Here is a 24,549-nt window from a genome sequence, read left to right as displayed (position 1 = left end):
AAAAAAAAAAAAGTAAAAAACTGAATGATTATTGTGTGAAATAAACTACATTTGTTATTGTTCGTGCTTTTTGTTCGTTTGCCTGTTGAATGGAACCGAGTCTGATCGCCGGCGACGCCGTGGGACCGAGAAGCAGGTCAGTTAATGGTGGATGTCACTTTACATTTTTGTTGACTTTATTTGGATGCCGGGGTACCGCTCCAGCGGTGTCGTATGGCTAAATATACTTGACGACACCTTTTCTAACTATATCCTGCTCAATTTCGGCTAAAAACGTCGCTTGGCGGTCATAAATAAGGTGTAATATTACACTCGTTTAAAGTAGGAGAAATCTCGGCAGTTCTCATAAAATTAATTGTCGTAACTACCTAGCGGTTTGACTGGCTACTTAACGAGGTGCAGTGTGTAGGGGCAGTCGCCCGAGGAGGAAATTGGCTAGGTTTTTTTATCGTACCAATTACTACAATGATTAGGAAGCGTAGTTTTTGTAATGACAGTTGTGTCGCGCGAAGTTTACAAACAAAAAAATCTCTTTTAGATAAATTTTCTTGAAGATTTTATCTTCCTCCTTCCTATGATAAGAACTGGTGTAGGTCACATTGTGCTTGTATAAACTACATTATAAATAAACATGTTTTTGTCATTATTATTCAAAAGTTAAACATTATGTTTTGGTTTCAACAATGTTGATATAATATTAGACATATTCCACATCATATAACATCCTACTCAGATTGAATTACGGTATTATGTTATGCCCAATTATTAAACTGAATAATATTTTGATTAACTTAGGAAATTAAAGTATATTCAATTTCATAACTAAATTCATTTATAGTTTATTAACTTTGTAACATCTCTGAGGGGGAATTTCAATATATGTATGACCACTGACTAAGAAACTAAAACATATCTGCCAGATAAGTGTTTAATAGAAGTAGGTACCATCAGGTAAATAAGTTCTGGAAACTCCACATCCCCTAAGGGGTCAAGAAGGGGATGGACAAACCTGCCAAGAGTGGTAACCAAAACATGCGGCCAAAGTTGTTTTATGTAAGTTTTTAGGTCTTATGTTTCTATATTGCAATTGTGTCCTTTTATCCATACTAATATTATAAATGAGAAAGTGTATGTGTGTGTATGTCAGTTTGTCCGTTTTTCATGGCAAAACAGAGCAACGAATTGTCGTGATTTTTTTAATGTAGATAGTTGAAGGGATGGAGAGTGACATAGGTCTCTGTAACCTTCTCCCCCTTCCAATTTCTTCAAAGAGGGGTGAAGTTTTGTATGACTTTTCGCAGTTTTCAAGGCAGGAAGCTAAATATTGGTACATTACGAAAATGGGAACAGAGTTACCTGGATTTTAATGCCAGCAAAGCCACGGGACAAAAGCTAGAGTAATAACTAGTTTCTGTCTTTCAAAGTCACTGAAAAACTACAATAAATTAAACTATGAATTTATTGTTAATCACATTGTTTTTATTGAATCTACTCTGATACAGAGTATATTTTGAAATATCTCAATCTATTGTTCTTTCAACTTACAATTGGCTAAACAGACTTTTTACAATATAGGTGGCTTACTGAATACTATTAATACAAATAATATTATATTAATAGGAAAACATGAAACAGTAGGAGTAGGGCCCTGTGCTGGGAGGTTTTCTGGCCACGACTTTCCCTCAGCAAGCAGTACAACTTCCGATGTGGTAGTAATTTTACAGACAGTTACATAATACGTAATTTAATTTTGACGTTCAAAAAGCGCTAACTATGTAAGCCAATTTTTAAGAATAAATATTTTTGATTTTTTTTAATACTATTAGGTATATAGCTGTCTCACTCACACGAACGAGTTTTCCAAGTAAATATTAATTTAATGTGTGTTTATTTTAATGTTGTAAATGTATATGTGTGTCGTAGGTTTTACCTAAATATTTTTTATTCTTTTTTATTATTATTATTTTTTTACACCTGCTAAGAAAAGTGTATTTGTGTAGACTGTCCAGGCTTGCCTGACCATTATAGACGGCGATACGGCTCACCACCTATCATTGGTCTAACAGAGAGCACGTGACTTTGTGGCCATGGAGTAGAAGGAAGAGGTTGGAAGGGCCAAGTGAGCGCGAAACGCGCGCCATACAAGTATGAGCAAATAGTTCATACTTCAACTTTGCACTCCACTCGTCCGCAAACTTTACGACGCACGGAGCTCCGCGAAAATAGTACAAATATAAAGGTCGTCTTGTGTATTATAACCTGCAGGGGAATAAGTCAAATATCGACTTATCATGCAAGGAGATCCCTCTTTATCACAGGAAAACTAAAAACCTTACTATAATCGGCTATTTATCAAAATACTCCGTGGTTAGAGCGTTAGGCTCACGATCTGGAGGTCCGGGTACGATTCCCGATGGGGACATTGTCGAAATCACTTTGTGAGACTGACCTTTGTTTGGTAAGGACTTTTCAGGCTTGAATCACCTGATTGACCGAAAAAGTAAGATAGAAAAGTAAGCCCTCCGTGCTTCGGAGGGCACGTTAAGCCGTTGGTAAAATCACCTCCACCAACCCGCATTGCAGCAGCGTAGTGGAGTATGCTCCATACCCCCGCCTTGATTGAGGGGAGGCCTGTGTATTGGGACATATATAGGCTGTTTATGTATGTATGTACAGTATGTTACGAAAAGTAATGATTAAATTGCAGCCTATCACATTAAATATACATTGCCTGTAAAATGGCTGTGGAATTTGAGAAGCAGTAGAGCTATCGTAGTTATCTGTTTGCAGGAGTAGTTATAAAAGAGAGGGGTTGAACCGGCGACAGCGGTTCTCATACAAAATGCGCGTTAGGGCCTTTCCAAACTCTTTTTTTCTATTCGCGCTTGTGGCTCTGCCCTCCCCAGTAGGTATAACTTGAGTTATGTCTGTAGTAACTGTAAATGTTATAGTTTTCTTTACGACAAACCTGCATGATGTGAGCCTACTTTCTCTAACTTTCACAGTATACTAGGATGACTTAGTGCAAATATTGGCCCCGATTCCTGCAGACACCTCCTAATTTTACTTTAAGTTATACCTGTCATTTTCTTATCCGCCGGAAAGGAAAGGGACGGATGATTGACAACTCTTAATTTTAGGAAGAATGAGTAAATGAATGAATAACCCGAGCGAATCAAAAAGGTATCTCGCTGGTATGCAAACCGTTTGACGTGTGCTGTCAACATAATTCTGTCCGGTTATTGGCCAGTGTAAAATTTTTAGACGGATTTGTGCTTAAAATTCACGTGTGTTCCATAAGTTTTATGCTTGTCGATTACCCGTCCCTTTCCTTTTCGGCGGATAAGAAAATGACAGATATAACTTAAAATAAAATTAGATGGTGTTTACAGGAATCGGCACCATTTTTCTGCTATTTAGGACAATGGTGCTGCTACCACACCACCACTAATTTAAAAGCCACGCTCTTGTCGGTGTAGCATTCTCCATGCTGCTTTTTAGGGAAAAATAGGGCAGTGGTTTCCCGCTTGCCTTCCGCAGTACTCTGTCTGACGCGAGTGGGATGGCGCCCAGAGTAGTCTATTACAAAGCCGTACTAGGACTCCTATCCTCCGCCTCTGAATAGTACTGACAGTTAGTACTTCCAGTACACACAAGCTAATTATAAGTTATACCTGTCATATTCTTATCCGCCGAAAAAGAAAGGGACGGATGACGTTCCCGTTGCGTTGGTTCGAATCCCGGTGGGGATATCACAAAAATCATCTTTGTGATCCCCAGTTTGATTAGGACATTACTGGCTGATCACCTGATTGTCCGAAAGTAAGACGATCCGTGCTTCGGGAGGCACGTTAAGCCGTTCGTCCCGGTTACTACTTACTGATGTAAGTAGTCGTTACATGAGTCATGTAAGAGACCTTTGGTGGCTCAATAGTAACCCGGACACCAGGGTTGATGAGGTTGGTAATCCACCTCACAACCCACACGATAGAAGAAGAACAATACCGTTGCTCCTTTTCCTGCCGACCCCAAAACAGACATAGCATGAAGAATCTCGTCCTAAATGGTCCACATTATCGATGTCGTTAGCAATTGTCTCCAGCATTTAATTAGCATGAACCACATAACCAACAAATTGGTCGCCAATTGAGGCTATTTACTTAATACGTATATGCTCACGACTGTATACCCAATTGGGGTAGTCAGAGGTACGATGAGCTGCAGAAGTCCAAGCCTGTCCCACCTATCAACCTAACCACCTTTTTTTACATGGCAAATGGCGGCCTTATCGCTTAAAGCAATTTCTTCCAGACAACCATAAGGTGAGGAAAAATGTAAAAATTCTAAGTTTTACTTCTAAGTTTTTTCTTTCCGATCTTTAAAGAATAAATAAAGGTAACACTATGATTTTGCAGTTAAACTTTTTTTTTAGACGTGACTTATTGTAGATTTGCCGCAGATGGCATTAACTACTTGGCCGGACAAATGGGGAGCGCTGAAGGCTCTCACCCGGTACAGCGTTTAAGACAACAGGCCTGAGGGTGCCCAGTTGGCCGCGAACCTCGGCTCAGGGCGTCGTCTGAGAGGAAAAATATTTGAAAGAATTAATCGACCCTAGTGGGTCGATAGCGATAAGCGCTGATTGAGGGAACCCTATTGTTTCACACTCATTATGGAAACAATGTATTACATGGGGCTTAAACATAGCTGGCGAGGAGTGTGTATAATGTATATATATACTTATGTCGTGGCCAGATCTTAGAATTGATCATTTCATGATGTGCTCGATCAATATCATTGAAATCAAAAATTGAAAAATGATTCACATTCGCTAAACAAAAATAACCTTCAATTACTTGTGTTTTTTTTTTATCTTAGGTCACAGCTTCGAGCATCAATCAAAGCCGGCCTTAGGGCTTTAGGCCTTAAACATGGCAACCATTGATTTACCACTACCGTAGATACGGCGCTTGATACAAAAATGCGGCGAAAACTTGGCCCTTGTTTAGCTATATCAGGCCAGATCTTAGAATTGATCATTTCATGATGTGCTCGATCATTTCATGAAATAGAATATCATTCATTGGCCACATCATGATGTAGTTTGGCTAGATCAATGAACACAAAACGTTTAACGATATGAGCAACTAACTAAATACATGATTACTTCATGATATGGCCAAACGTTGGCAATCATATCGTAAAATTAGTAACATTATCCACCGGTAGCGGCACTGGTGTCGATTATATTTAAACCTAGATTGATATTATAATCGATGAATGAATTACTATAATCGATGAAAAAAAGACAATTGTACAATTTTCCATATCGATTAGGTAAACAATTTTGAAGCTAAGAAACTAATGACTATTCGCATTTTAATTACACCACATAGCGTGGACACCGCCTACATTAACGATATGGCCAAACGTTGATTGATATATCATTAAACGTTGACGTTTCAACGATATGGTCAATTTAAGTTGGCCATTTCATGACATATGACCATTTCCTGAAATGGTCGAACACATCATGTGATCATCTAAGATCTGGCCACGACATGTATACTGTATATCTCTGCCTACCTTTGCCATGAGTGATGTTTATGTTATGTAACATAAACAAACATAAACCCACGCTCATTGGCCATTCGAGTGTGGGCAGAGCCACGTGCATAAAGAAGAAACTTGCAAATATCTTAATGATACGTTATTTTCATACAGAGTGCGTAACGGCCTTCGTACTCCAGTGGTTGAGCGTTGGGCTCACTATCCGGAGGCCCCGGGTTCGAATCCCGTTGGGGACATATCACAAAAATCACTTTGTGATCCCTAGTTTGGTTAGGACATTACAGGCTGATCACCTGTTGCCCGAAAGTAAGATGATCCGTGCTTCGGAAGATAAGTTAACCCGTTGGTCCCGGTAACTACTTACTGATGTAAGTAAGTAGTTACATGAGCCATGTCAGGGGCCTTTGGCGGCTCAATAGTAGCCCTGACACCAGGGTTGATGAGGTTGGTAATTTACCTCACAACCCACGCGATAGAAGAATGTGAGTGTAAAATAAAATTCGTAAGACGCCTACTTCATTTCAGAGTGTAGATATTTTTTTTTGTGTATGTGTTCTATTTTTATTTAGTACTATAACTTGACGCCCGCGCTTCCGTCCGTGTTGGTTTTTTCCTACCTTGTTTTCATCTCCTTAAGGGGTGATTTTTGGGATTGTAACTATCTTATCTTCTTCTATAGGCCTCTAACTATCTCCATGACAAATTTCATCTAAATCGTTTCAGCGGTTTGAGTGTGAAAAGGTAATAATGACGGAATTACTTTCGCTTTTCTAATGTTAATATGGATCCAGTCTATTTTGGTTTACGCTGAGTTGAAACACGTGGAGGCCAGCCACGTGACAAGTATTGAGTTCGATTCCGATTAATGCAAGCTTGAACTTTTATTTTTGTATTGTTTTTACATAAATAGGTTATCAAGTTTCGTTGACTTTTGTATCGAAGTCAAAAACGACCGATTAATCGGCATTGAATACAAAAAAATACTTTTAAGTTCGGACAAATCGGCCTCCGTGGTCCAGTGGTTTGAGCATTCGGCTCACGATACGAAGGTCCCGGGTTCAAATCCCGATGGGGACATATCACAAAAATCACTTTGTGATCCCTAGTTTGGTTAGGAAATTACAGGCTGATCACCTGATTGTCCGATAGTAAGATGATCCGCGCTTCGGAAGGCCGTTGGTCCCGGTTACTTCTTACTGATAAGTAAGTAGTCGTTACATGAGCCATGTCAGGGACCTTTGGCGGCTCAATAGTAACCCTGACACCAGGGTTGATGAGGTTGGTACCTTACAATCCACACGATAGAAGAAGACTAATACTAGTACTAGTACTACTAACATAATATGTACTATTTTCCGAAATAAATAGGTACTTTGAATTTTAATTTGAATAACCCCCGAGCCAGGAATCGAACCGGTGACATTATCGCGTAATTCACGCGTTCTCCGAACTGAGCTATCGTGGATTCCTTTTCATTTATTATCTTGAAGACAGTAATTTGTAATAAAAGATGATATAAGTCGGTTGGCAACCGGGAATCGAACCGGCGACCTTGTTCGGTCAGGGCTGCCCCAATGTCAGCCATTGTTATTCTACGCATATTGTGACTGACATAGTTTGATACGTAACAGAGGAGAGACGTCCGCTTCACATATTTATGTCGTTTATATAGCCTAAACTCACGCCTGTAAAGCCTAACCGTTTTCAACAGAGTAACGCAACGTAATGAAGGAAAAACAGGAATTATCTTCGTAAATATAATATCAGAATAAAAAACTTTGACAAGACAGCGTGACATAGCATTTCTTCCTTTTCTATTTAAAACAAAGAACCATAGTCTAAACATTACGAAAAAGGTTACACCATAACAAACAGAGCCAGCCATAAGTTTTGACCGATAAGATCTAAGGGTTACCACCCTTAGACCGTTTAAGAAGACAAGGTATGCTCAATCCTATGACAAGCCGCCATTGCTAGCCAATTGATGACGTAAGTGTTACCATGAAATTGGTATCTGCAAAATTCCAAGGACATAAATTTTATTATTGAAAATTAAGTGAATTACTGACTAACGTATTTAATTACTATTACTTGTCACATATATAAAAAAAACATTAAAACTGTAAGTAAATATAAAAAAAACATTGGTCGTGGGTAATTTTTATTATGTACGAAATGGCAATATAGGGTGGGAGGGATGACGTCAGCTGGGCTAACCTTGAAATGTTAGCTGTCACTTTTGAGCATACCGGGTTTTCTTATACCATGGTATTAACAAACTAATCTCAGTTTTGAGACTGCCCCCAAAATCATGTCTTCTTCTTCTTCTATCGTGTGGATTGTAAGTGAATTACCAACCCCATCAACCCTGGTGTCAGGTATCAAGATCATGTCAATGTGACAGTTCTTCTATAAAACAGGGACTTGAGCATGGTCTTGAGGGCGGTCTCAGCTGATTAGTTTATTAATACCACCCTAAGTAAGTTAACGATCTCCGTGGTACAATGGTTGAGCATTTGGCTCACGATCCGCAGGGCTCGGGTTCAAATCCCGGTGGAGACATATCACAATAATCACTTTACGGGCTGATCACCTGATTATACATTGTTTTAAGTTTACGCGGTTATTATCATAATTAAAGCACATAATAACGGGTTCTTACCGCGTTTAAATGGGGATCTCATCAGTCATCCCGTGATCATAGCACTTGCAACAGTGTCGAAATATCGGGAGTCTCATATCCCCATTTAAACGCGGTAAGAACCCGTTATTGGCCCCGATTCCTGCAGACACCGCCTAATTTTATTTTAGGTTATATCCGTCATTTTCGTATCCGTCGAAAAGGAAAGGGACGGATGATTCACAGCTCTTAATTTTAGGAAGAATGAGTAAATTAATGTGTCGGGTTATTGACTGACGTAAAATTTTTAGACGGTTGGTTTAGATTTGTGCTTAAAATTGACGTGTGTTCCATAAATTTTATGCTTGTCGATTACCCGTCCCTTTCCTTTTCGGCGGATAAGAAAAGGACAGATATAACTTAAAATAAAATTAGATGGTATTTACAGGAATTAGCACCATTATGTGCTTTAATTATGATCACCTGATTGTCCTGAAGTTACATGATCCGTGTTTCTGAAGGCACGTGAAGCCGTTGATCCCGGTTACTACCTACCGATGTAAGTAAGTAGTCGTTACATGAGCCATGTCAGAGGCCTTTGGCGGCTCAATAATAACCCTGACACCAGTGATACCTAAAATAAATTACATCATGATGTGGCCAACGAATGATATTCTATTTCATGAAGTTCCTCTAGTTATTAAATAACTTGTAATGTATACCCTCATTGATTTAAAAGATGTGTTGCTGTTGCAGTTTCTTGTCATATCTTCTCCTCAGCCATAACACCTTGCGAAATGACGTAAATTCAAAAATGTTACATTGACCTTCAACAAGTTTATCCATGATTCTGACTTCTGAATATGACCATTTCATGAAATGGTCGAACACATCATGAAATTATCAATTCAATGGTCTGGCCACGACACAGACAGCTTTACGTACATGCAATGCCTACTACTTATAAGTACTTGGTCTATCGATCGAAGTTATTTTGAATGCAACTTTTATAGATCAGATTCTATCGATTGTCCTAGTTCATAAATAGACAAAAATCTGCCTTGTTAAATCTAGTTAGATTAAATTTACAATACATTTCACGCCGGAACATCCTAATGGGGTGAGCAGAACTACAACCAACCAGAACACAACGTAGTCGTAAGACCGAATGTTCTTTTAAAACCCAAAATCATTGTTTAATTATTTTGATAGGAAATCTCGGCGTTACGAGGTTAAACTAAGCCCTAAAAATACACGCCCGTATTCCCTAATTGGTTGAGCAGAGCCACAAATAATCAAAGACAACCTGCAGCCACTCCTTATCGTGTGGGTTGTGTGTGAGGTGGAATACCAACCTCATCAACCCTAGTGTCAGGGTTATGATTGATGTAACGATTACTCAGTAAACAGCAACCACTGTTATGCGAAGTCCTAAGATGGGTATGATGAACTGGTGACAAGGGATTAGCCTATCGCCCATAACATTAGTCCATCAATTCCATCATGTTAGAAAGGACACAATGCCTCTGTCGGATTTTGCGACATACCAGGAAGACACGTCACGTACGTCAGTGACGTGCCGTTCTCAGGAATGTTCCCACCTTGGGAATGTTCCCGGCAGTAAAAAGGCGCATGTGATGCAAGAAGACCTACCTACCTTTGGCAGATAAGACCAAAGCCCAAATGTTGCCTGGAAGAAATTGCTGCATGAGCAACAAGGCCGCCTGTTGTACCTTTCTGTATCTGTTGTCCTTATCTCTGTATCATGTGTCCATTGGGAGAGGGAAAAAAAAATAGAAAAAAAACCAATCAATCAATAATACTTTATTGCATATCAACAAAACAAAGGACATAAACATACGAATAATACATAAGCACAATAGGCGGCCTTATTGCTAAACAGCAATTTCTGCCAGGCAACCTTAAAAGAGAGCCTATAAAGTATTTTATCTACGACTAAGTCGTATGAAGTCTATCTATCACCCATTTTTTTTACGGTTTCCCAAGATACAGGCTCCGCCTAATTTGGGAACCTCTGTTCATTTGGATATATTTTTAATATAAGTACCCATCCTATTTTATGTGCCTCATTGTATTGTTTCTGGTAATAAAAATATTTTTCATTCATTTTTATTTTTTTCATCTATCTACCAGAGTACAAGAAAGAACAATTTGACACAGAAAAGCAGTCAGTGTCCTTACTATGAAAGAGTTTTTACAAAGGGAACTGTCTCCCAGTCCAGCATAATAGGAAACTTTTCAAACTTTCCTATTATGCTCAAACTTTTTACAAACTATTACATTTTTTCTTTCAATGCGCAAGAGTCGCTCCTTGAACGGCCGGCGAACTGGAAAATGGCTCATTAAAATGTTGCGTAACAGTAATAACTGGCGACCCAATAGGCTGAATGCCAAACGGCACTTGCCAAGTTCCTTAGACGATATGACAACTCATTCATAATCGGGTTTTAGGTATCCGTAGGCCGTAACGAAGTTTAAAAAACGAACGCTTATGAATTCCTGGGAGGTTAAGAGGCCAGCGCGGAAAAGAGCGAATGTCCCATCATAAAGCACTCAATAACGGCCTCTGTGGTCCAGTGGTTGAGCGTTGGACTCACGAACCGGAGGCCCCGGGTTCGAATCAGTGGGGACATATCACAAAAATCACTTTGTGATCCCTAGTTTGGTTAGGACATTACAGGCTGATCACCTGATTGTCCGAAAGTAAGATGATCCGTGTATCAGAAGGCACGTTAAGCCGTTAGTCCCGGTTACTATTTACTGATGTAAGTGAGTAATCGTTACATGAACCATGTCAGGGGCCTTTGGCGGCTCAATCAAACCAGGGTTGATGAGGCTGGTATTCCACCTCACAACCCACACGATAAGAAGCCAGCCAGATGAACCATTGATAAAGGTAATTTACACTTCCCCCGCAAAAAATCACCTTCCGCATATTCGATCTCCTTTCACGCAAAACTTTTTATCACTGGCCGTTTTAAAAAGAAAAACTCGACAAAGGGACAATTGGCGCATTTGAATTTGGAACGTAAAAACGCATCCTTCCTTGTTCCGTATTGGTCGGTTTGTTTTCCCGCCGTTTTCGATTGTATAAATAGGTTGCGATTCGAACTGATATGGCAGTATGAGGGTGGTATCCGAAGTGGTTCATAGTGTTGTGAGTTACTTATTGGATTTCTGTGCCTTTTCTAAATTAATTCGGTGAGTGAACAATTTGTTGAGCTATATTCCTTATCGCCCCGGGTTTTATTATATTGTTTATTGGAGATAGATAAATAACGCATTTTCTTATTTACACATTACAAAACATGAAAAAATCAAATAAAACATAAATTACGTCAAAAAAGGTTTTTTAGCTGAACCGAGAAATATAATACATACATAATAATAAAAATAATCCACATATTGACAAAAACAAGTAGTAAAATGAGGATTTACTTGGGAAAGTACAGTGTGCACCAACAAATAAATAATCACACTTCATCATACATACATACATGTATGTAAGTTTTTTCTATAGTTTTTAAGAGCTATTAGTCTCCCAAATATTAATAAATAAAAATAAAAAAAATGTTTATTTAGGTAAAACCGATACGACACACACTAATTAACTACAAACTTACGCCCGTAATCCCTAATGGGGTGGGCAGAGCCACAAGTCATCTAAGACAACTTGTCGAATACGAAGTTCTAAGATGGATATGGTGAACCTTATGATGACAAGGGATTAACTTCAAAAACATCATCATCTCCCTAGCATTATCCCGATTTTCCACAGGGTCCGCTTACCTAACCTGAAGATTTGCCAGGTCCGGTTTTTATAGAAGCGACTGCCTGTCTGACCTTCCAACCCGCGAAGGGAATCAAAGAATAAATTTCCCGAACGAATTTTTTGAAATTAAACAGTTACACATATTCACATCCCACTGCTGGGCATAGCCCTCTAAACATAGATTGGGCATGGTACACAAACTCCACCTTTCTTACCACATAAACAGCCTATATACGTCCCACTGCTGGGCACAGGCCTCCCCTCAATCAACCGGAGGGGGTATGGAGCATACTCCACCACGCTGCTCCATTGCAGTTTTATACCACAAAGTTTAATAAAATACCAAATAAAACTGTTACTTCCTACCCTAGTACCAAGTATCGGGATTTATGCTCGGTTAATGGCAATAGAAGAAGAAGGGAAGAGAGGAAGGGGTAGACCTAGGATAACATTTATGAAACAAATAAAAGAGAAGGTGCAGGTCGTGTCGTATCGGGAGGTGAAGGTTTTGGCGGGAGGAAGAGAGGAATGGCGATTACTCCACCGTCAAAGGCGCAGCTCTTAAATAGAGAGAGAGAATGGCAATAGGCTCGCCCCCTATTACAAGGGACTTTTAAACTGTATAAATTAAAAAAAAAACGTAGCTGGCTAGGAGTGTAGTGTACGGTCACGAGCATTAATATAATACACTTTGGTACCACGTCACATTAACTTTTTTGACAAATTGAACTAAGGTTTTACTTACAATGTCACTAACACCCTGCATAGGTACCATTTAGGTACGTCGGCCTACCCCTTCGGGTATACAGGCGTGATGCGTTGTTATGTTGTTAGTATCAGATATTAGTTATGAAGTTCCCAGCACTATTTCACGTGATGAACAGATAATGAATATAATAGGTATCGGGTAACGATATCACATGATGACTTAATAACTGGTATCATGTTCAATTATAGTGATTTAAAGCTTATTGGATGCTATTTAGGTTTACTGTTTCTTTATTGCACACAGACATAATATAAGTATGTATACAGGGTGTTAGTTACATCGTAACTAATACTAAGGAGGATGATTCAGAGTTGATATCAAGTGGATTTTCCAGTCGGAAAATTCATGAAAATTTTCCGTTCTATACCATACTTTTGCGACAGGAAATTCCACTTGATCTCAACTCACAATCATGGCCTGTCATCCCTCAAAGTTTTCGTTACGATGTCACTAACACCCTGTATAGATGAGAAAGTGAGAAAGTAAACACTGAAGTTTTCATAACCCACTATATTATCTTAAAATGATTTCACACAGCACAGAATAGAATTAATTCTATTAATTCAAGTGAATTACACCATCTAATTTTATTTTAAGTTACACCTGTCATTTTCTTATCCCCCGAAAAGAAAAGGGACGGGTAGTCGACAGGCATAAAATTTACGGAACACACGACAATTTTAGGCAGAAATTCAAAATGTTATATTGGCCAATAACCCAACAGAATTAAGTTGACAGCGCACGTCAAACGGGTTAGGTTATATCATCGAGATGTCTGTTTTATTCGCCCGGGTTATTCATTCATTTACTCATTCTTCCTAAAATTAAGAGCTGTCAATCATCCGTCCCTTTCCTTTTCGGCGGATAAGAAAAAGACGGGTATAACTTAAAATAAAATTCGGAGGTGTCTGCAGGTATCGGGACTACTATACACCTCTGTTTTTAAAGAACGTCTAGGGCCCTGTGCCGAGGGTTTTCTTGCAGCTTCTTTTCCCCGGCTATACAGGTTGTGAGCTGCAGTAGTTTTAGGCGGATGAGACGTTCGTTATGTAAAAGATGACGATTCAAAGTGTAAATGTTACCTACTGAATAAATATTTTTTTTAATTTGAACTTCAATCTGCCTACCCGTTTGAGGATACAGGCGTGTGTTTATATAAATAAAATTTTTATTCACTTAATTAAAAAAACGAGTTATTTAAGTTTTTGATTAAATTATGTATTATCCAATTATAATATTAGATTAATTCATAGTAGGTTGTGGATACTATACCTGTTATGGATATTATTAATAGGATTATCCCTTGACCTCGCTTTGTCAACAAACTTAATCGGAAAATCCACATTTACATAATAAATGCGAAAGTAACTGTCTGTGTTTTTTTTTATGGCTCTTGGCTCCAGACTTGCCCGAAGGCATTGACGAGGCCTAAGATGGAGCGAGCTCGCCCAGAAGGCGCCTGTTCACTCTGGCCTTGAAAGCACCCGGGTTATATGCATTCGGAAATACAGAAGACGGCAGAGAATTCCACTCCTTAGCAGTGCGCATAATTCTTCCTCTAAGTCGTTTCTCTGTCTTTTTTCTGTGCTGGGAGGTTTTCTGGCCACGTCTTTCCCTCAGCGATACCGCTTCCGATGCGGTAGTAGTTTTACAGCTAGTTACTAAGTAATTTAATTTTTGACGTTCAAAAAGCGCTGACTGTGTAAGCCAATTTTGAAGAACGAAACAAAATAAAACTTCACGCTTAAACTGACTGACCGATTTAGATAAAATTTGGTATAGACATAGTTCAAGACCTAGAGAAGGATATAGGATAGTTTTTATCCCGGAAATTGCCTCTTAAAGGTATGAAAAGGGGATGGAAAAACGTGCCGCGCGCGGACACTGAAGTCGCGGACGGAATACTAGTTAAACGTAGGTATATACATAGTAAAAATGCTTAAAACATGTTTGCGTACAAAATTAGCTAAACAACAAACAAGGTATATTTATTATGTCATAAAAACTATAATAAAAATAAATATGTTATGAGGCGTAGTAACAACTCTATGTTATTATTGTTTTGTCTTCATTTCATAACACAAACAGCCTATATATATATATATACGTCCCACTGCTGGGCACAGGCCTCCTCTCAATCAACCGGAGGGGGTTGATTGGAATATCATTAAACGTTGACGTTTCAAAGATACGGTCAAGTTGGCTATTTCATGAAATATGTCCAGAGGAGCTCGGTGGCGCAGCGGTTCACGCGCTCGGCCTGCGATTGTTGACGTTAAGCAACTTTCGCAAAGGCCGGTCATAGGATAGGTGACCACAAAAAAAAGTTTTCATCTCGAGCTCCTCCGTGCTTCGGAAGGCACGTTAAGCCGTTGGTCCCGGCTGCATTGGCAGTCGTTAATAATCATCTATCTGCACTGGGCCCGTGTGATGGTTTAAGGCCCGATCTCCCTATCCATCCATAGGGAAGGCCCGTGCCCCAGCAGTGGGGACGTTAATGGGCTGATGATGATGATGGCCAGAACACATCATGAAATGATCGATTCTAAGCAGGGCTAATATGCGCAACGTAATAAAATTATCGATCGATTCAATAAAATTTGTCGAAATCGATAAGTTTGTTTTTCCCCTAACATGGGTGGCACGTGATTTTGTTCGTATTTTGACAGAACGACATGACTTATTTGGGTTCACATATTAACACCAGTCGATAAAATTAACGGGACAAAATTTTGTCGCGTTGCATGGCCACGACATCATTACATTAGAAACAACACATTAGGTCTTTGAACTATAGAACACATAATACTAAAATGAACAAACATATTAAGGTCAAACGGTTTCGTGTTTCTTGCCATTTATGATAACCAATCGAAAATACACTCCTCTGTTTTGCAACATACATACCTAAACTCAAGCCTATTTCCCACCGGGTTAAGCAGAGACTATGGAATTCCATTTGCTTCGATCCTGACACACTTCTCTTGCTTCCTCCACATTCATCAATCGTTTCATACACGCACGCCGCCGGTTCAGAGTAGATCGTACTGAACCTTTTCTAAGGACATCTCCAATTTTAAGAACGTCTAGGGCCCTGTGCCGAGGTTTTTCTTGCAGCTTCTTTTCCCCGGCTATACAGGTTATGAGAAGCTGCATAAGTTTTAGGCGGATGAGACGTTCGTTATGTAAAAATTGACGATTCAAAGTGTAACTATGTTACCTATTGAATAAAGATATTTTTGAATTGGAATTTGGTCAATGTACGTCCTTCTAGGTCTTCCTCTGCCAGCCCTACCACCGACCTTCGCTTATACATCTATTATGTCAGAGTCCAACTTTAATTGGACGGTGATCATTACGCCGTACTATTTTCCAGCGGGCATTAGTTACAGTATGCCGTATGAACGCGTCACGTGAGTTCATAGATTAGGTAGCCGACAGGTAGGCAGTTAGGCACAAAGTAGGTTTGCTGTCTCTCAGAGACGCTTTAAAAGTGATATTTTAAATTTCAATGAAAATGAAAAAATGAATTATTTTTATCTTATTTCAGACCTAAATCCATATTTGTTAGTAACAATGTGAAGTTAAACTATATTAGTATCTATCCTACACACACATTACACGTAGATAGGAATAGGCCACTCGCTTCCGTACTATAGCATTAAACCCATCAGTGGACGCTTCTGCAAACATTCCCGATGCGCTACAATATCTTGGCAGCCCCAACAGCACCCTGAAAGCATTGTTGTATTGGACGCGGAGGGTGTTAAGGGATTTCTGAGTATATCTGATCCACAGGCTGCACGTATACATGGACTGGCAGTAGGCCTATAAGTATATACAATCCATAATTCTTTATTGCACAAACACACATGAAAAATAATATATTGGATTTTCATTAAAATAAATTACTGATGCAATGGCCCCGATTCCTGCTGACACATCCTAATTTTATTTTAAGTTATACCTATCATTTTCTTATCCGCCGAAAAGGAAAAGGACGGATGATTGACAACTGTTAATAAACTACTGTTACTGTTAATAACTGTTAACTGTTAATTTTAAAATGAATGAGAGACTGAATAAATAATAATAAAATAGGCATCTCGCTGGTAGGCAACCCGTCAATCGTGTGCTGTCAACTTAAAAATGTAAAATTTTGGGCGGGTTGTTTAAATTCCTGCCCAAAATTGACGCGTGTTCCATAAATTTTATGCCTGTCGATTGCCCGTCCCTTTCCTTTTCGGCGGATAAGAAAATGACAGGTATAACTTAAAATAAAATTAGACGGTGTGTACTGCAATCAGCACCAATCTCTTAATAATAGTGTGGCCAGGCCATACGCAAACATGACATTAATTTAAAATACCAAGTCTGTAAACGTTTAATATTAGATAACCTCTACAATATATCAATAAAACTAAACCATAACAACAACGTCTCACACTTATCACTTAAAATAACACAAACACATTACAAAGTCTCACAACTATATCCCAATTGGGGAGTACATCAATTACAAGATGAACTAAGTACCCACACCTCACCGAGCTATCTGTTAGACCAACGTGATAGGTGAGCCGTATCGCCGTCTATAATGACCGAGCCAACTGTGCAGTGGAATCTGAGTTAAGATAAATTAATAACTCGTTGCTGCGAGTCCAGTACACGGGCTTATCAGTTGTGTAATGATAATGAAGTATAGTAATGAAATGAAGTTACGTAATATCGTACAACAACGTAATAATAATTATAATGTTTACAAATTGCAACATTGCATACATTAGACGTTAATTAAGATAACTCTTATCCATATTTTCATATCAAAGAATACACTTTGATTTTGACAGACGCAACTCACTAACTACTGCACTAAACCGTTTAAAAACATATTTACAATGCTTATCGTGGTGGATAGAGCCATAATTAGTATATCATTAGATAACTTTGTACCAGGTACGACTTCCATTGTCCAGTAGTTGAGCCTTGGGCTCACAATCCTGGGTTACATTCTCCAGGACACGTAAAAAAAAAACGCCTAACAATACATCACTTTGTAAGACTATCCCTAGTTTGGTATGTTGAAATTACCTGATTGTCCGTTAAATAAGATGATTCCATGCTTCGGAAGGTACGTTAAGCCGGTGGTCCTAGTTACTACTTACACTCGTGACATGAGTCGTGCCAGAGGCCTTTAGCAGCTATATAATACACGCCCTGACACCAGGGCGGTTGAGGTTGGCCATCCACCTCACAATCCACACGATAAAAGAAGAAAACCAGATAACTTGCAGTCACAACTTACATTATATTACATAACATAACAAATACTTTATAACACACGCACGAAATACAAAATTACCAACAAATATTATAGTATTATTCTAGCATTGCATTGCATTGTCCTTGGTGCATGCTATTTTTATTTAGGCAAACGCAATACTTCAACCACGCCCATTATCTCTTAGCCTCAAATCTACAATATTATGAATAAACAATATTCCCTAACTTATCTATATTAACTGTAACATTCTTGTGACTTAATAACGTTTAACCTACACAAAAACCGATAAAAACAAAAACATTCACATGAAAATAGGTACAAACAATCTCTCACGGTCAACTCTGCGTAATAATCTATGACGGGTTTATAACGCGTCGTTGCTGTAATAACGTAACGGCACGTTATCGCACGATAAGCCATCGTAGCGGCGTTGCGCGCGCCGCGTTCCAAGTTTAAACTCTCGAGAATAAACTGACGTCACGCCTTCGGTATTCAAATTAAATTTTACTTTTAAATTGTTTTTTAAATTAATTAAAATTGGAATTTGTAGGTTGTAGAAATTGTAATAAAGAATTATATATTTTTTTAATAAATAGAAGCAGTGTTCTTATTTTAAAGTGAAAACTTCAAAGGTGTTTTATGGTGACAGGTTTACACGTGAGTAGATTAATTAATAACTTTGATAATGTAATTTTAGTACCGTGTAGAGTCGAGTCGCAGTAACCCAGTTGGAAGAACGCTTTACTCTCGTTGTGAGGTCGCAGGTTCGAATTCTACCACGGGCCTAAACCAATGATTTTCGAATTTGTTTTCGAATCCATGTTTGGATATGCGACAGTAGCGCGACTTATTTCGTAACACGGGGTATACAGGGTGTTAGTGACATCGTAACGAATACTGAGGGGGATGATCCAGACCATGATTCTGAGTTAATATCAAGTGGAATTTTCCGTCGCAAAATTCATGTTTTTATTTCTGTTTGTTTTTTTATAATTATTTTTAATGCTATACTTTTGTGTACTTGTATGGCTACCTGTACATACTTGTACAGGGTGTAAGTGACATCGTAACGAATACTGAGGGGGATGATACAAATTTCAGACCATGATTCTGAGTTAATATCAAGTGGAATTTTCCGTCGCAAAATTCATGTATTTTTTTGATGATCTTTTTTTAAATTAATTAATATTTTAAATTTCATACTTTATATCAACTCTGAATCATCCCCCTCAGTATTCGTTACGGTGCCACTAACACCCTGTATTTTAAACCTAGTTTATCTCTGTAATAACATTGAAAGTAATCAGTCTCTCCCGACAAACGTACAAGTGAATCTTTCAACCTTTATTACCACCGTCTCCAAACAAAATACACTCTTATCTCTACAGCGTTACATTCAAAACCGTCCGTATCGCTGTGGAATTGAGAAAAAAAATCTTTGCATAGTTAGTTCAAAGAACTTTAGAAGGACGGACGGACAGACTGGCTTTTTTATTATTTATCGTCTACTTAGATTGATAACATACGTACACATATAAATACACACTTCTTCTTCTAACGTGTGGGTTGTAAGGTGAATTACTAACCTCATCAACCCTGGTGTCAGGGTTACTATTGAGCCGCCAAAGGCCCCTGACATGGCTCATGTAACGACTACTTACATCAGTAACCGTGAGCGTTGGCCTCACGATTCGGAGGTCCCCGATTTGAATCACGGTGAGGACTTAAAACTCACTTTGTGATCCCCAGTTTCGTTAAGCTATTACAGGCTGATCACCTGATCGCCCGAAAGTAAGGTGATCCGTGCTTCGGAAGGCACGTTTAACCGTTGGTTCCGGTTACTACTTACTGATACAAGTGAGTAATCGTTACATGAGCCATGTCAGGAGCCTTTGGCGGCTCAATAGCCCTGACACCAGGGTTGATGAGGTTGGTAATCCACCTCACAACCCACACGATAGAAGAAGTACATCTTGCGATAGACTGACTAAATGGAAAGACATAGACAGTTTGATAAATGTACATAAACATTCATTCCAAAAAAAAAAGAAAAAAAAGTACTTCACACGAATATAATAAATATTAATCAAAATTGCAAACATATTTTAGTTTACTATAGGTACTCAATTATCTCTGCTACTACTACTACACTGTTGTTATGAGGGTGTTATAAAGTGTTTAAAATATTATTGAACACACATTCATACATAAACTCACGCCTATTTCCCACCGGGGTAAGCAGAGACATTTTTATACCTTTGATGGGTTTGCTCTTGGCCCCAGACTTACCCAAAGGCATTGACGAGGCCTAAGATGGAGCTAGCTCAGAAGGTGCCTGTTCACTCTGGCCTTGAAAGCACCCAGGTGAAACAAACAAGAAACATTTATTGAGAAGCTATGTAGGTACATGCAGGTGTCAAACATTATAAAATCGTCTCAACAGCATGTCCATGTCGGACGTACAATATTACAAATAATGTAGAATAGAATAGAAAAAGTTTATTATAAAAGGACGCCACACACAAAAAAAGACAACAACATCATTATCAAATTTCCACTAAAACAATTACAAAAAAGCAAGACGGATGTTTGTCGAAATGACCATAAGGTGGTGGTGGACGTCCTGAGATAAAAGGGCCTCACTCAGCACAAGTCGCGGTGTCAGTATTAAGCATCAAGGAATTAAGTAAGTACCTAATAATTAGTCACATCTAAACATTTGTCAATGTTAAATGTCATTGTTGTTGAAAATATTCGTTCAAGTCATAAAATTCCTTATCAACTAGCCAATTTTTTAGACGTTTTTTTAAATGTGAGACTATGGAATTCCATTCGCTTCTCTTGCTTCCTCCACATTCATCAATCGTTTCATACACGCACGCCGGTTCAGAGTAGATCGTACTAAACCTTTTCTAAGGACATCTCCAATTTGGTCAATGTAAGTCCTTCTAGGTCTTCCTCATTATTCAACATTATCGAAGATTATAACATTTTCAAACATAATGGTGCAGAGTACAGTACATACAACCTAATTTAATTTTAAGTTATACCTGTCTTTTTCTTATCCGCCGAAAAGGAAAGGGACGGGCGATCGACAGTCATAAAATTCATGGAACACACGTCAATTTTAGGCAGAAAAAAAAGCCCCTCCAGAATTTTATATTGACCAATAACCCGACAGAATTAAGTTGACAGCACACGTGTGTTGACTCATGTCTTACACTTGCATAATTACAGTAACATATCAATTATACATAATAATATGCTATTGTTAAACTGCAGTTATAAAATGTTTTAAAACTTTATTGAACATCTGTTACTTCACATTTGTCATAAATTATACTTAACACACACACATTAGCCCCTATTCCTAAGTTAAGTTTTCTTATCCGACTAATGATTGTCACAAGTTAATTTTAAAACGAATGAATAACCCGAGCGAATAAAATAGGCATCCCGCTGGTATGTAAACGGATGTTCGACACGCTGTCTACTCAACTCGTCGGGTTATTGGCCGATGTAAAATTTTTAGACGGTTGTTTTAGATTTGCGCTTAAAATTGACGTGTGTTCCATAAATTTTATGCTTGTCGATTACCCGTCCCTTTCCTTTTCATCGGATAAGAAAATGACAGGTGTAACTTAAAATAAAATTAGATGGCGTCTGTAGGAATTAGCACCATTGTGTAGTTTCTGTGTGAAACGAGGTTTTTTGAATAAAGTGTCCGGGGAGTGACTGAAGTAAGACCCAGAGGGGGTGAGGCGGCGCCCGATACGAATTGGGGGGGAAAGTTACCGTTCTATACAGGACCACAATGGCGACGGTGTAGTAACGTGAGTTGTCAGTCAAAAACATGACTACGGCCGTGCTTCTCGCACCTATAGAACAGTTAATATTCTGTCTCTTTCTGTCCTCGTATAAGGAATGTAACAAGTCGTTATTCGTTGAACTTAATTAACAATTGTATTGGATTGGCTTACATCTGTTTAAATATGTGTAGTTATAAATACAAAGAAGCTTGATGGCGCAGCGGTAAACGCGCTCGGTCTGCGATTGTTGAAGTTAAGCAACTTTCGCAAGGGCCGGTTATAGGATGGGTTGACACAAAAAAAAAATTTCATCTCGAGTTCCTCCGTGCTTCGGAAGGCACGTTAAGCCGTTGGTCCCGGCTGCATTAGCAGTCGTTAATAACCATCAATCCGCACTGGGCCCGCGTGATGGTTTAAGGCCCGATCTCCCTATCCATCCAAAGGGAAGGCCCTTGCTCCAGCAGTGGGGACGTTAATGGGATGATGATGTATAAATACATAGAGTGTCATAGACTAAATCCCAGGTACCAGACTTGCACAAATGAGTTATTAATTTATCTTAGTGCAGTTTCCACTAAACAGCCTCTGTGGTCTAGCGGTTAGAGCGTCAAATCATGCATTCTCCAAACAGACGAAGTAAGAGCCCGCAGTGCTCCCCATTTGTCCGGCCAAGTGGTATCTAAATAATACAAAAATAACGGACGTTAATAACGAATTGCGCCGTCGCTCTAGAGATAAACGAATTTATCATTGTCACTTAAGATAATAAAATTGATAATATAAATAATAGATAAAAACACTATAAATAATATAAATATGTAGGTGCGTTTGTTTGTATGTCATTGTGGGAGCGGCTTTCATACATGTAAGTACTTAGATAATACAAAAAAGAAGAAAACGTTTGACTGTTTATACTACAGAATGGGGTACATATTTAGGGCATCGGCTAAGACACGAAAGGTACGAGCTGCTGCAACTCATGATGGGCAAAGTCGCAGGAAAAAGAAAAGTGGGTCGGAGGAAGAACTCCTGGTTGCGTAACATCAGGGAGTGGACCGGGATTATTGAGGAGCTCGGTGGCGCAGCGGTAAACGCGCAACTTTCGCAAAGGCCGGTCATAGGATGGGTGACCACAAAAAAAAGATTTAATCTCGAGCTCCTCCGTGCTTCGGAAGGCACGTTAAGCCGTTGGTCCCGGCTGCATTAGCAGTCGTTAATAACCACCAATCCGCACTGGGCCCGCGTGGTGGTTTAAGGCCCGTACTCCCTATCCATCCATAGGGAAGGCCCGTGCCCCAGCAGTGGGGACGTTAATGGGCTGATGATGAAGTCCTTCTCGGTCTTCCTCTGACCAAATTGGAGATGTCCTTAGAAAAGCTTTAATACGATCTACTCTGAACCGGCGTGCGTGTATGAGGCGATTGATGAATGTGGAGGAAGCAAGAGAAGTGTGTCAGGATCGAAGAAAATGGGATTCTAAAGTCTCTGCTTACCCCGGTGGGAAATAGGCGTGAGTTTATGTATGTATGTATTTTGAACTTAGTACACGACCCATTTGAGTGTATTTACTATACTTACATCTCTGCCTACCTCTTTAGGAATACAGGTGTGGTTTATGTTTGAAAAGTCGGAACGCTCCCGCCGAAAGCGAGACGGCAGACAACTTTCGTGCTTATCTAAAAGTTTCAAACCTTAACGCAAAATATTTACTTTTCCAAAACCACTCCTATGCACTTCCGAACGGTGTTGTGACAAGTGTAATCAGTTTATAATGTCAACAGGAAACGTCAGATAAAGATATGATAAGTTTAACAAACATATTTTCGGGAATCCAAGTCAAACTCGTGAGAAAATGAGGTTAAAGAACTGCTATCATAATGTCATGTGACAGAGTAACATAAACAGTCTAATATTTTTATTGATAAACGGTATACCGACTTGCTTCACAATCGGGGAGCGCCAGGTCGATCGCCGGTACCTACCTGACTTGCACCAATAAGTTATTTATTCTTCTTATCGTGTGGGTTGTGAGGTGGTATACCATCCTCGAGGAGCTCGGTGGCGCAGCGGTTAACGCGCTCGGTCTGCGATTGTTGAAGTAAAGCAACTTTCGCAAAGGCCGGTCATAGGATGGGTGACCACACAATGAGCGAGCCAACTGTGTTAGGGAATACTGCACTTAAGATAAATTAATAAAAAACGACCCCCGTGGTCCAGTGGCTGAGCGTTGGGCTCACGGAGGTCCCGGGTTCGATTCCCGGTGGGGACATATAACAAAAACTACTATGTGGTCCCTAGTTTGGTTACGACATTACAGGCTGATCACCTGATTGTCCGAAAGTGAGATGGTCAGTGCATCGGAAGGCACGTTAAGCCGTTGGTCCCGGTTACTATTTGCTGATGTAAGTGACTGCGTTACATGAGCCATGTCAGGGGCCTTTGGCGGCTCAATCATAACCCTGACACCAGGGTTGATGAGGATGGTATCATCATCACCAGCCCATTAACGTCCCCACTGCTGGGGCACGGGCCTTCCCTATGGATGGATAGGGAGATCGGGCCTTAAACCATCACGCGGGCCCAGTGCGGATTGATGGTTATTAACGACTGCTAATGCAGCCGGGACCAACGACTTAACGTGCCTTCCGAAGAACGGAGGAGCTCGAGATGAAAACTTTATTTTTTTGTGGTCACCCATCCTCT

The 24,549-nt window shown here is 39.4% G+C and overlaps 2 protein-coding genes across 5 annotated transcripts in view; one reads left to right on the top strand and one right to left on the bottom strand.

Annotated features, from left to right (window-relative positions):
* The window catches only part of LOC126378373 (zinc transporter foi), a 38,255-nt gene continuing 13,706 nt past the window's right edge, over positions 1-24,549 (top strand). Inside the window, exon 1 of one of the 4 annotated variants that reach the window (XM_050026678.1) lies at positions 1-136. The gene's annotated coding sequence lies outside the window, so the exon portion shown is untranslated. Of the gene's footprint in view, positions 148-11,332; positions 11,414-18,482; positions 18,695-24,549 lie in introns of those variants that run through there. The other 3 variants (XM_050026681.1, XM_050026680.1, XM_050026679.1) reach the window with 3 other exon arrangements.
* The window catches only part of LOC126378344 (putative mediator of RNA polymerase II transcription subunit 26), a 75,347-nt gene continuing 56,571 nt past the window's right edge, over positions 5,774-24,549 (bottom strand). The window contains exon 8 of the transcript XR_007568072.1: positions 5,774-5,864. The gene's annotated coding sequence lies outside the window, so the exon portion shown is untranslated. The remainder of the gene's footprint in view (positions 5,865-24,549) is intronic.

The sequence above is a fragment of the Pectinophora gossypiella genome, chromosome 26 (genome assembly GCF_024362695.1).
Source record: "Pectinophora gossypiella chromosome 26, ilPecGoss1.1, whole genome shotgun sequence".
NCBI lineage: Eukaryota > Metazoa > Arthropoda > Insecta > Lepidoptera > Gelechiidae > Pectinophora > Pectinophora gossypiella.
Note: the sequence above shows the minus strand (reverse complement) of the source record. Positions and strands in the feature narration are given on the sequence as shown.